This window comes from Cottoperca gobio, unplaced genomic scaffold (assembly GCF_900634415.1).
Source record: "Cottoperca gobio unplaced genomic scaffold, fCotGob3.1 fCotGob3_467arrow_ctg1, whole genome shotgun sequence".
Lineage (NCBI taxonomy): Eukaryota > Metazoa > Chordata > Actinopteri > Perciformes > Bovichtidae > Cottoperca > Cottoperca gobio.
Genome location: NW_021167025.1, coordinates 17,501 through 30,088, shown reverse-complemented (window position 1 = coordinate 30,088; position 12,588 = coordinate 17,501). Strand labels below are relative to the sequence as shown.

Below are 12,588 nucleotides of genomic sequence, written 5' to 3'. Positions count from 1 at the left end.
CTTATGGCATCATCGGTCTGTGACCTTCAACAGTCACTGGATCGGTTCGCAGCCGAGTGTGAAGCAGTTGGGATGAGGATCAGCAACTCAAAATCTGAGGCCATGGCTCTCAGCAGGAAACCGGTGGATTGCCTACTCCGGGTAGGGAATGAGCCCTTATCCCAAGTGAAGGAGTTCAAGTACCTCGGGGTCTTGTTCGCGAGTGAGGGGACGATGGAACAAGAGATTGGCCGGAGAATCGGAGCAGCGGGGGCGGTACTGCAGTCACTTTACCGTATCGTTGTGATGAAAAAAGAGTTGAGCCAGAAGGCAAAGCTCTCAATATACCGGTCGATCTTTGTTCCTACCCTCACCTATGGTCATGAAGGCTGGGTCATGACCGACCCTGGATAAGCGGTAGATGATGGATGGATGGATGCATTACGTAGAGCCTTCTTATACGTTTTAAGATGATCTAACCAGACTAAACGAGATACTTCTAATTTAGTGGAACGCCATTTACTTTCAAGATTTCTCGACTTTTGTTTTTGTTTGCGGATTTGTAAATTAAGCCATGGAGCTTTCTTTTTCTGTTTTATGATCTTCTTCTTTAGAGGAGCGACAGAGTCGAGGGTTAGGGTGGGAGGGACTAAAGTTAGCATTGGAGTCCTCCGTCATATTGATATTGAGTCCTGGTATTGAATTAAGTGCTGATGGAATCACTTCCTTAAATTCAACCACAGCACTTTCAGATAGACATCGAGCGTAGAATATTTTGCCTACTGGCTTGTAGTCCAGTAACAGGACTTCAAAAGTTATTAAAATGGTCTGATAAAAGAGGATTATGTGGACACACTGATAAACTTTCAGTTTCAACACCATATCCCCGAACAAGGTCCAGAGTTTAAACAGTGAGTTGGTTCATGTACACTCTGACTGAACCCAATTGAATCTAATATTGAAATAAATGCATTATTAAGGCTGTCACTATCAACATCCACATGAATATTAAAGTCACCTACAATAATTACTTTATCTGTTTTAAGGACTAAACTTGATAAAAATTCTGAGAGTTCAGACAGAACTTCAGAATACGGACCAGGAGGGCGGTACACAGTAAATAATATAACAGGCTTTATTGTTTTCCATGTTGGGTTTGAGAGCGTAAGAACAAAAGAGTTATAGTTTAGTTTAGGTTTAGGATTGATCAAGAGGCAAATATGGCTGCAGCTCCACCTCCTCGACCAATGCCTCAAGGAATGTGAGTAATATAACATCCTCTCCGTATAAAGAACACCTGAAACTAGCAGGCACTCGGAGAACGCAGACGAGGCCGTGTCCATAAGTGAAATTCATGCACTGTGATTTGTTTAACTAATAACCCATCAATGTGATCTTCCTTGGCCCCCGTGCTACACCCTCCCACCAAGTGTCATCAGAATCTGGCCGTCACTTTGTCTTCTACCTTCATTTATTCCTCCATTAAAACACTCTTTTTATTGTTAACATTCAACTACTAAATGATTGTTTGTCGAGCTGTAGGCTCCTCTCAGGACCTGAAACCTTCAGTTTACGTCTGTACCAGAGACACGTTTCTAATCATCACCAACAGCCCGGCTGTTTGAACATGAATTGAACAAACATTTGAAACATCAGTGTTATTATCACTCTTAAAGATGTTTGATCCTTCACCTATAACAAAGTCTGTGTTTCTTTGTGTCATGGTTTATATAGTCACCCCCCCCGACCATCCTCCACTCTGCTGGTGGGGGTCCACAGGGACCGCCACTCAGGTCAAAGTCTGACCCCGGGATATTAACCCCCCAGTCCTGATCCCAGCAGAGGAGCAGGTGCTCCGACTCTGCCTCAGAAGACAACATCAGTTATGTTAACATGTAGATAATACTACCGGCTTTCTGTCCTTATTCTGAAAATAAAAGACAGTAATCCTACTAAACTGTGTCCTCTCAGTGTACATGTCCTCTCAGTGTACGTGTCCTCTCAGTTTACGTGTCCTCTCAGTTTACGTGTCCTCTCATTGTACGTGTCCTCTCAGTGTACGTGTCCTCTCAGTGTACGTGTCCTCTCAGTGTACGTGTCCTCTCATTGTACGTGTGCTCTCAGTGTACGTGTCCTCTCAGTGTACGTGTCCTCTCAGTTTACGTGTCCTCTCATTGTACGTGTGCTCTCAGTTTACGTGTCCTCTCAGTGTACGTGTCCTCTCAGTTTACGTGTCCTCTCATTGTACGTGTGCTCTCAGTTTACGTGTCCTCTCAGTGTACGTGTCCTCTCAGTTTACGTGTCCTCTCAGTGTACGTGTCCTCTCAGTGTACGTGTCCTCTCAGTGTACGTGTCCTCTCAGTTTACGTGTCCTCTCAGTTTACGTGTCCTCTCAGTGTACGTGTCCTCTCAGTTTACGTGTCCTCTCAGTGTACGTGTGCTCTCAGTTTACGTGTCCTCTCAGTGTACGTGTCCTCTCAGTGTACGTGTGCTCTCAGTGTACGTGTGCTCTCAGTGTACGTGTGCTCTCAGTGTACGTGTCCTCTCAGTGTAAGGTTGTGAGTTAAATACCAGGCTGCCACCGTTGAGCCCCTGAGCAAGTCACTTAGCCCCGAGTTGCTCCAGGACTGTCCCTGTAGTTACTGCTCTGTGAGTCGCTCTGGAGAAGAGCGTCTGTCAAACAGGAAGTCAACATCTAAACGCTGACACAAGGTAATCCTGCGTAAAGATGACAGGCACATCTTCGTACAGAGAACACAGAAGTAGAAACACAGAAGAAACACAGAAGAAGAAACACAGAAGAAGAAACACAGAAGTAGAAACTTAGAGAGGAGGAGAAGAATGCACGCCCGGGAGGAGACGGAGGAGGAGGTGCAGCTCATTTTGCAGCTTGCGTCTCTCCGTTTAACAGGCGTGAAGGAGCTCCATTATGTGTTTATGCGAGAAGGATCTCTACTGCGTTAAACAGGGCTGTGAGGAAATACTGAGACTTTAATTAACAACAATAACTCACAGCTTTACTGCAGTAAAGAATAACAACAGAGTCAAAATACTCTTTAGTAAAATAACCTCCATGAATGTTGATTTCCTTTAGCTGTGTGACTTGAGGAAAATGTTCTGCAATATAGATATAGAGAGAGAGAGAGAGACACAGACAGACAGACAAGGAGAGAGAGAGAGAGAGAGACACACAGACAACACAGAGAGAGAGAGAGAGAGAGAGAGAGACACACAGACAGACAGAGAGAGAGAGAGAGAGAGAGAGAGAGAGAGACACACACACACAGACACAGAGAGAGAGAGAGAGACACACACACACAGACACAGAGAGAGAGAGAGACACACACACACACAGAGAGAGAGAGAGAGAGAGAGAGAGAGAGAGAGAGAGACACACACACACAGAGAGAGAGAGACACACACACACACAGAGAGAGAGAGACACACAAATGATATAGATATATATTATAAACACACACACATAGATACTATATATATATATATACACACACACATATATATATATAGATATAATATATATATATACACAACAGATATAGAATATATATATAGATATATATATATTATATATATATATATAATACAACAAATAATTAATAGATACACACATATATATATATATATATATTATATATATATATACACCATATATATATATATATATATATATATATATATATATATATATATATATATATATATATATATATATATATAGACATATATATATATATCTATTAATATATATAATATATACATACATATATATAAATATATATATTTTTATATATATAAATATATGTCTATATATATGTCTATATATATATGTCTATATATTATATATATATATAGACACCATATATATATATATATATAGACACATATATATATATATATATATATAGACACATATATATATATATATGTGTCTATATATAATATATATATATATATATATATATATATATATATATATATAATGTGTTGATGAAGAATCCTGAAGGGTTATGTGGTCGGAGGTCTTCGTTCATGTGAGCGGCTGATGTTCCTGTAACTCGGTGGAAGGTGCAGCAGGTAGCAGAGATCACAACGTCACCTCACTAATGGAAACATTGGTGGTCTCCTGCGTTTGGTCCAGTCCCAGGATCCGTCTCCCTGCATCCTTCAGACTGTCCTGTGTCCTTGTTATTAACCTCTTACCGTGTGGACGGCCTGCCAGCAGGCAGACTATACACCCAATGCCATATACTGTTAGAAGGCTTAGAACCTCGTCTATTTAGTGAGCAAAACGGTTTTGAGATCATAATCACAACAGCAGGTACAGTAGGTATCTCACATCAGCAAGCACACCCAAAATCAAAACCATAACTTTGAGCCAACTCACCTCTGAAGTCTCATCATAATCCTGTAATCAGTAATAATCCAAAAAGAACACTCCTGTGTCATTGCAGAGGTCCAATAGATCGATTCTGGTAAAAATATATCCATCGTGAACATCGTCACATCGTCAAAAGTCCATGCAATCTTTGAAATCAGCTGATCGATGTGTCAAATGTTGTGATCATACGCGGTAAAAACGTAATATCTCGCGCCTTCTGCGCTGTTTAGACGTTACTAAGACGGATGCTGCACTCTGACCTTTCGATTGACACTTCATTTGAGCCAATTGGAGCTTCCATGCGTTATCTACAGCCATCAAGAGCCAATGAGTGTCAACTTGATAAGGAAGTGCCAGCCCTCTTCTTTTGTTTACAGATGGAGCTAGCAGCAGCCCAGTCTCCTGATGACTGGCGTATTGTGTAGCCAATGAAACGCTGAACATGATAACACTTGGTTCTATGTTTTCCAGCTCAGGACTACCAGCTATACCATCTTCAGGCATCTTTTTCAACAACAAACTTCAGGCGGAGTGTATTTTCTTCACATTCAGTATATTCAGACCACTATTACTCAGTGCAGAAGCACTTGGAGTGATTATTCACTGTTTTGCAAGAACAATCTTTTGAATGAGACCAAAATCATGCAGCTGGTGCAAATGGTTGAAAAGCAGCTTTCAATTTACTTTGGGTGTCGTTTGTAGGTATTTTCGGGTAAATTCCCCCCCCCCCTGTAAGAGGTTAAACCAACTAAAGAGATTCTGTGTTTGTTTCACATGAAGGTTTCTGTTTCCAAAGGAAGTCGCCGCCTCCCTGAACCGACAGGTACAACATGCTCTCTAAAGTGTCCCGGTGGTCAAACACATACAATACTAATACAATATCATATTAATATAAACTCTAATACCTCTCTCTCTCTCTTTCGTCTCATAAGGAAAATATACTCAAACTAGAATGGACTGCATTTATAAAGCGCTTTTTTCAATCTTTGCGATCACTCAAAGTGCTTTACAACACATGTCAGCATTCACCCATTCACACATATTCATCCAGAGTCAGAGAACCATACAAGGGGCCACCTGCTCATCAGGAGTGATAAACACTCACACCCCGTTGGCCATTGTGACCCATTTGGGGTTCAGTATCTTGCCCAAGGACACTTCGACATGTTGACTACAGGCTGGGCATTGAACCACCGACCCTCCGACTGCTGGACGACCGCCTCCTGAGCCCCAGCCGCCCCACAAGAAGAAGGACCTCCGCCAAGGCCAAGTTTCATGAACATTTGGTAAGAAGTTTTTCTCTAATCCTGCAGACATGACCTCATGTTGTAGGTAACAAATACTATTATATTATATATGATATTCAGAGCTTCTTTTGTCAGAGCTACATTTACTCAAGAGCTAAACTTTGGTACAATTTTGAGGGACTCTGTCGGCAAAGAAACAGATTTTAAATAGAAACCATGTGATGATAAATGACCATCAGTCAGTATATTTAAGTTAAAGCTGGAACATCACTGAAAATGAAGCAAACGCTGCAAATGCTTTTGTGTTTTGAATATTATTATGATCTGAAATCACAAAATGTTTTCCAAAGACAAACTGGACAAGTTACTGAAAATACTGAAAGACATTTCTGCACAATTGAAACTGTGTAACACGTCTTCTTCAGGAGACATTTTCGTTTATTTTCTCTCCTGTACAACAAGCATCTCATGTCACACTGAAGACATTGCTCGCATTATTACAGACGTTATCTGTGCAATCTGATTAAACCACGAACACAGCAGCGACACTTATTCACAGATCTGATTCCTGCTCGCTAATTCAATCACAGCACAATTAACCAGAGAGCTGTCAATCAAAGCCTCATCACACACACAGATACTTACTGCGTTCAGGAAACAGTCCGTCTTTCTTTCATTCCTCCGGAAAACACACGGCCAGAACTGAAAGAGCCTGCACACCGGGCGAGAGAGGGGGGGGGGGGGAGAGAGAGCGGGGGGACAGCCGGCTGTAATCCCATTATTGTGAACGACACATTGTTCTGACAGAGAGGGCGCGAGACATTCAGACACAGAGAGAGAGAGTCCCAGTGGGGAGATAGGGGGCGGGGCTTAGCTGCACAGAGAGAGAGAGGGCGGGGCCAAAGTGGGCGGGTCAGACTCATTATTATTTAATCTCTGGTGTGAGGCGTGAAGTTAGAGAGAGAGTTTTTATGGCTTCATCTGAAGGACACCACACCCTCTGTCTATAACACCACATGTTACTGTCTGTAACCGTCTGCATTTATAAAGCGCTTTTCCAATCTTTACAACAGTGGTCCCCAACCACCGGTACCGGTCTGTGGGTCATTTGGTACAGGGCCGCACAGAGAGATTGAATAAAAAAAAGTAGTTTTGAAAGGTTTTATTTTGAAAAATCAACGGATACATCTGTCTGTGCGTCTGTGTCTCTTGACACATGTCAAGACGCTGGTCTGTCACGTGATACTTTACTTCAAAAAATTAAGCCCACAAGCAATGAGTGGAAAACAAACGTCTTTAAAGAGCTTCTTTGGAAAAGGGAAAAGACCCAATGAGGAGACATTTAAAAGACAATATCAGGAGTCACTTAGAATACATGTTTACCTGTACAGGTGATTCTCATGCGCCGCTCTGCAGAATATACATGAGGCAGCCTTCATAACGGCTTCGCCAGCACCCGGTGTTAAAAGACAAGCCCTTGAAGAACATAAACAATTACTGATGGCCACCACATCAACACATGCGAGTGCACTGAGAGCGTCATATTTAGTGACTAACCGTGTCGCTAAGAGAAGAAACCTTTTACTGTTGGTGAAGACTTTATACCTCTATATTGGACCGGCTCGTTGCAGAGACACAAGCTCAGGGCTCACACTAATTCAGCGGGATGGTGAGGTTTTTATGCACTTTATATTTGTTTTTACTGCCTGTTACCTCTGTTACTGTCTGTAACTGTCTGTTACGACTGTTACGTCTGTTACTGTGTGTTACTGTCTGTAACTGTCTGTTACGACTGTTACGTCTGTTACTGTGTGTTACTGTCTGTAACTGTCTGTAACTGTCTGTTACGACTGTCACGTCTGTTACTGTGTGTTACTGTCTGTAACTGTCTGTTACGACTGTTACGTCTGTTACTGTGTGTTACTGTCTGTAACTGTCTGTTACGACTGTTATGTCTGTTACTGTGTGTTACTGTCTGTAACTGTCTGTTACGACTGTTACGTCTGTTACTGGGTGTTACGTCTGTAATTGTCTGTTACGTCTGTAACTGTGTGTTACTGTCTTTAACTGTCTGTAACTGTCTGTTACGACTGTTACGTCTGTTACTGTGTGTTACGTCTGTAACTGTCTGTTACGACTGTTACGTCTGTTACTGTGTGTTACTGTCTGTAACTGTCTGTAACTGTCTGTTACGACTGTCACGTCTGTTACTGTGTGTTACTGTCTGTAACTGTTACGACTGTTACGTCTGTTACTGTGTGTTACGTCTGTAATTGTCTGTTACGTCTGTAACTGTGTGTTACTGTCTTTAACTGTCTGTAACTGTCTGTTACGACTGTTACGTCTGTTACTGTGTGTTACGTCTGTAACTGTCTGTAACTGTGTGTTACTGTGTGTTACTGTCTGTAACTGTCTGTAACTGTCTGTTACGACTGTTACGTCTGTTACTGTGTGTTACTGTGTGTTACTGTCTGTAACTGTGTGTTACTGTCTGTAACTGTCTGTAACTGTCTGTAACTGTCTGTTACGACTGTTACGTCTGTTACTGTGTGTTACGTCTGTAATTGTCTGTTACGTCTGTTACTGTCTGTAACTGTCTGTAACTGTCTGTTACGACTGTTACGTCTGTTACTGTGTGTTACTGTCTGTAACTGTCTGTAACTGTCTGTTACGACTGTTACGTCTGTTACTGTGTGTTACGTCTGTAATTGTCTGTTACGTCTGTAACTGTGTGTTACTGTCTTTAACTGTTCTCTACCAAACAAACATGGGCGCTTGTTAAGCAGTAACAGTTGAAGAGTCTGCTGAGATGCTGAATCTTCATGGAGCTTTATATTCCCTCAGCTCATCTTTCTCTTTGATTCTCATCGGCTGTTGCTGTGGGTGGTGCAGTAAGCCCACTGCGTGCCCAGTGCATGATGGGTGAAGCAGCTGCTGAATATGAACATGAAAATGGAGAAAATTGAAGCTTAAAAGTTAAAGCAATTCTTATCTCCTGTAAGGTTTGTGTGTTTCTTCTTGTTCTTCTTTGTGTTATTGTTCTACTTGTTAATTCAAATGAGGGGCGGCTGTGGCTCAGGAGTGGACGAGCTCATGTGCACCTTGTAAGGAGCCTCTGACTGTATGAAGGATGACAGTTGTGAAGTGATTTATAAATGCAGTCCATTTAGCTCATCCTAATAATACATTACTATAACAATAATATATATTATATATAGAATATATATCATTCTACAGAATGTGCTCTCTTGCTTTTGAAGTTTATGTTGCAGCGTCTCTACTCAGGTGAGTCCAACTCTCTTTGTCTTCTGATTGGTTCACAGCTGACAGGTCACAGCAGGTGAGAGTTGTCATGGTAACCACTGACACTTTAATGTGTGTGTGTGTGTGTGTGTGTGTGTGTGTGTGTGTGTGTGTGTGTGTGTGTTTGTTATCAGCATCATCTTATCTGTGACTCAACACACTGCTGGAAAAACATGAGTGTGTGACCTCATGTGACAAAACATTCATGTGTGTGTGTGTGTGTGTGTGTGTGTGTGTGTGTGTGTGTGGGTGCGTTAGCTCAGCTGGGAGTGTTTGTCCACCCCTCATCAGGAGCCTCATGCAATATTAATCACACACACAAAGAGAAAACACACAGTCTGAGTTCTGACAGTGTGTGTGTGTGTGTGTGTGTGTGTGTGTGTGTGTGTGTGTGTGTGTGTGTGTGTACAGCAGGTGCATTAATATAGAGTTTGGTGTGTTTTATATATATGTAAATCACATAAACACAGAAGTGTCAGTAGAAAGTTGGGGGCCGATACTCAGATGGTAGTTTGGTTTAATATAAACGGGGTCAGACATTAACAATCTGCTTTTATCTGAACATCAGCGTCCATCTGTGTGATATTCTAAATAAACCCTGAATGTGTTGTTCTCTGAAGTCTTTAAACAGCCCGGTCACCTGCTGCCGTGCAGTCTGACATCTCTCTGTGTTCTGAGGCGACTGCAAGGTTACATTAATATATTCTTTCATTTCATCCCGGCTCAGTGTTCAGTAACCACCTCATCTGTAATATGAGACGGTTTCAATGCACATTTTAAGTGAATTATAATAAACCTTAAATTGTGTCAATCCTGCAGCATTTATATTATTATTATTATTATTATTATTATGATATAAAACAATGTAATATCAGTAGTTATATTAGCTGACTTTTTCATTGTTTTATTGTCTGTTTTTATTTTGTATTAAGCTGTGGACCTTTTTTATGTCCTTAATAAAGTTATTATTCTTATTATTAATCATAATAATATAATATCTTATAATTCTGGGTGTGGTTTGTTGTTTATCAGGTATCTGAAGCTTTCCAGCAGAAACAAAAGATGAAGGACGAGTGAAGAGGCTTTAAGCGGGGGGGGGGGGGGGGGTGTTTAGAGAGCGTGAAAGGCAGAGAGACGAACCAACCAGGCGGAGTAATGAATGGGGGGGGAGGGGAGGAGGTGAAAGGTGACGCGCAGTAATTGGGAGGAAATGTGAGAGACGTGTTCAACAGACTACATCTGAACTCTGCTTTATTTATTTTATTTATATATATATATATATATATATATATATATATATACAACCAATCAAATCACAGCAAACAACTCTGACTGTAGACTGAACTACTGAACAACATACTGTAGACTGAACTACTGACTGTAGACTAAACTACAGACTGAACAACAAATAATGACAATACATTTTATTTAGAGGCGCCTTTCAGGACACCCAAGGTCACCTTACAGTGCATTTAAAAGTTAAAACAGATAAAACAAAGATGGAAAACAACATAACTGAAGACTAGACTGAACAACAAACTGTAGACTGAACTACTGACTGTAGACTGAACAACAGAACTGAACTACTGACTGTAGACTGAACCACAAACTGTAGACTGAACTACTGACTGTAGACTGAACCACAAACTGTAGACTGAACTACTGACTGTAGACTGAACAACAGAATTGAACTACTGACTGTAGACTGAACAACAGAACTGAACTACTGACTGTAGACTGATCTACATACTGTAGACTGAACAACAAACTGTAAACTGAACTACATAACTGAACTACAAACTGTAGACTTAACTACTGACTGTAGACTGAACAACAGACTGAACCACAAACTGTAGATTGAACTACAGACTAGACTGAACAACAAACTGTAGACTGAACAACAAACTGTAGACTGAACTACAGACTAGACTGAACAACAAACTGTAGACTGAACAACAAACTGTAGACTGAACTACAGACTAGACTGAACAACAAACTGTAGACTGAACAACAAACTGTAGACTGAACTACAGACTAGACTGAACAACAAACTGTAGACTGAACTACTGACTGTAGACTGAACTACTGACTGTAGACTGAACAACAGAACTGAACTACTGACTGTAGACTGAACCACAAACTGTAGACTGAACTACTGACTGTAGACTGAACAACAGAACTGAACTACTGACTGTAGACTGAACAACTGAACAATGTCGGAGTTCAGTGCTTCAGTCTTTAATATTTTTGAAGATGCATCAACAGCTTGGACTTTAAAAACCTCTGAAAGCAACACAGCTTTCTGTAAAGGACTACCTCATTCAGCGCCATGTGGCGAAGGATGACATCATCATCCAGCACCATGTGGCGAAGAATGACATCATCTGAGGCCAGTAGTTGCCGTAGAAACCAGCGGACCCAACAGAAAGCGAGTTGCACCAACCTGTTGAGGCAACCTGCTGCGTGTGTGAGGAGGAGAAGGAACCTTCTTCATCAGGAAGACGTTTCCTGCAGGGAAACACACACATACCGTGCAATAAAGTTTTACAGTGTTAAATATGTTACATACCACTGATAATGAAGAGGAAGACATTACATTTAAATCATATTATCAAGAAACAAACATTTAAATAAAGAAACAAATGGACAAATGTTCTTTAAATACTGTGGGGGTGTGGTTAGGGCGCCGGCTGCTGGAGAGAGACAGGAGTGTCCCAGCTGGAGGCCAGACAGCTGAACGGAATCAGGTATTCAGTCACATAATAAATGCATGGTGATGGCCTGGTTCTGTTCTCTTGCAGTAGAATGGGTTCGAGCTTAGACGGAGACGCTTCTGCAGCCACGACGCAGCGGACAGCAGAGCGACCGACAGGAGAGCGACCTGTCAGCTGTGCCTGTGATAACCATACCTGTGTGAGAATAAAGCTGTGTGTGTGACACTACACCTCCTCTCTGTCATAATTATCCCTGACTGTGGACAAGAGGGTCCACAAATATATATAAATAAATATATTTATTATTATATTATAGTTATATATATATAAATACACATATATATATATATATATACAAATGTTCTTTAAATAAATATATATATATATATAGATGTGTATATATATATATATATATATATATATATATATATAGATATATATATATATATATATCTATATATATATATATATAATATATATATATGTATATATATATATATATGTATATATATATATATATATATATAGTGTATATATATATATACACATATATATTTATATCCGCCGTGCACTTTTCTTTTTTGATTCAACTTGAGTCCCATTGCTTTTAATCAGCTGTCTGCAGGCTGATAGACGTGCAGACAACTATCACAGGATTGCTTTAATACTGAAGAACTGATATTGAATACTGGATCAGAGATAATAATCGTTCACTCTGAATGATAACGTTTCACACACTTCATCTATTTTAACTTCTAAAACCAATGTAAAAACAAGCAGATGTCCTTTGTTTCTGCAAGTGTTTTGGGCGCATCGCTCCTTTATCCTCCTCATCAGCCATCTGCCTTCAAGGCCAACTGTGAGGTCAAGCAATGAATCACTTCCTGTTTGTCTGCTGGAGCACATAATGAGTTAATGAGCGGCGCGATACATAATCAATCACTGC

The 12,588-nt window shown here is 40.6% G+C and overlaps 1 protein-coding gene across 1 annotated transcript in view; it reads right to left on the bottom strand.

Moving 5' to 3' along the window:
• The window catches only part of plxnb3 (plexin B3), a gene marked incomplete at its 3' end in the record, with an annotated part of 68,627 nt that overhangs the window by 39,882 nt on the left and 16,157 nt on the right, over window positions 1-12,588 (bottom strand). Inside the window, 2 exon segments of the mRNA XM_029428119.1 lie at window positions 6,271-6,337; window positions 11,372-11,436.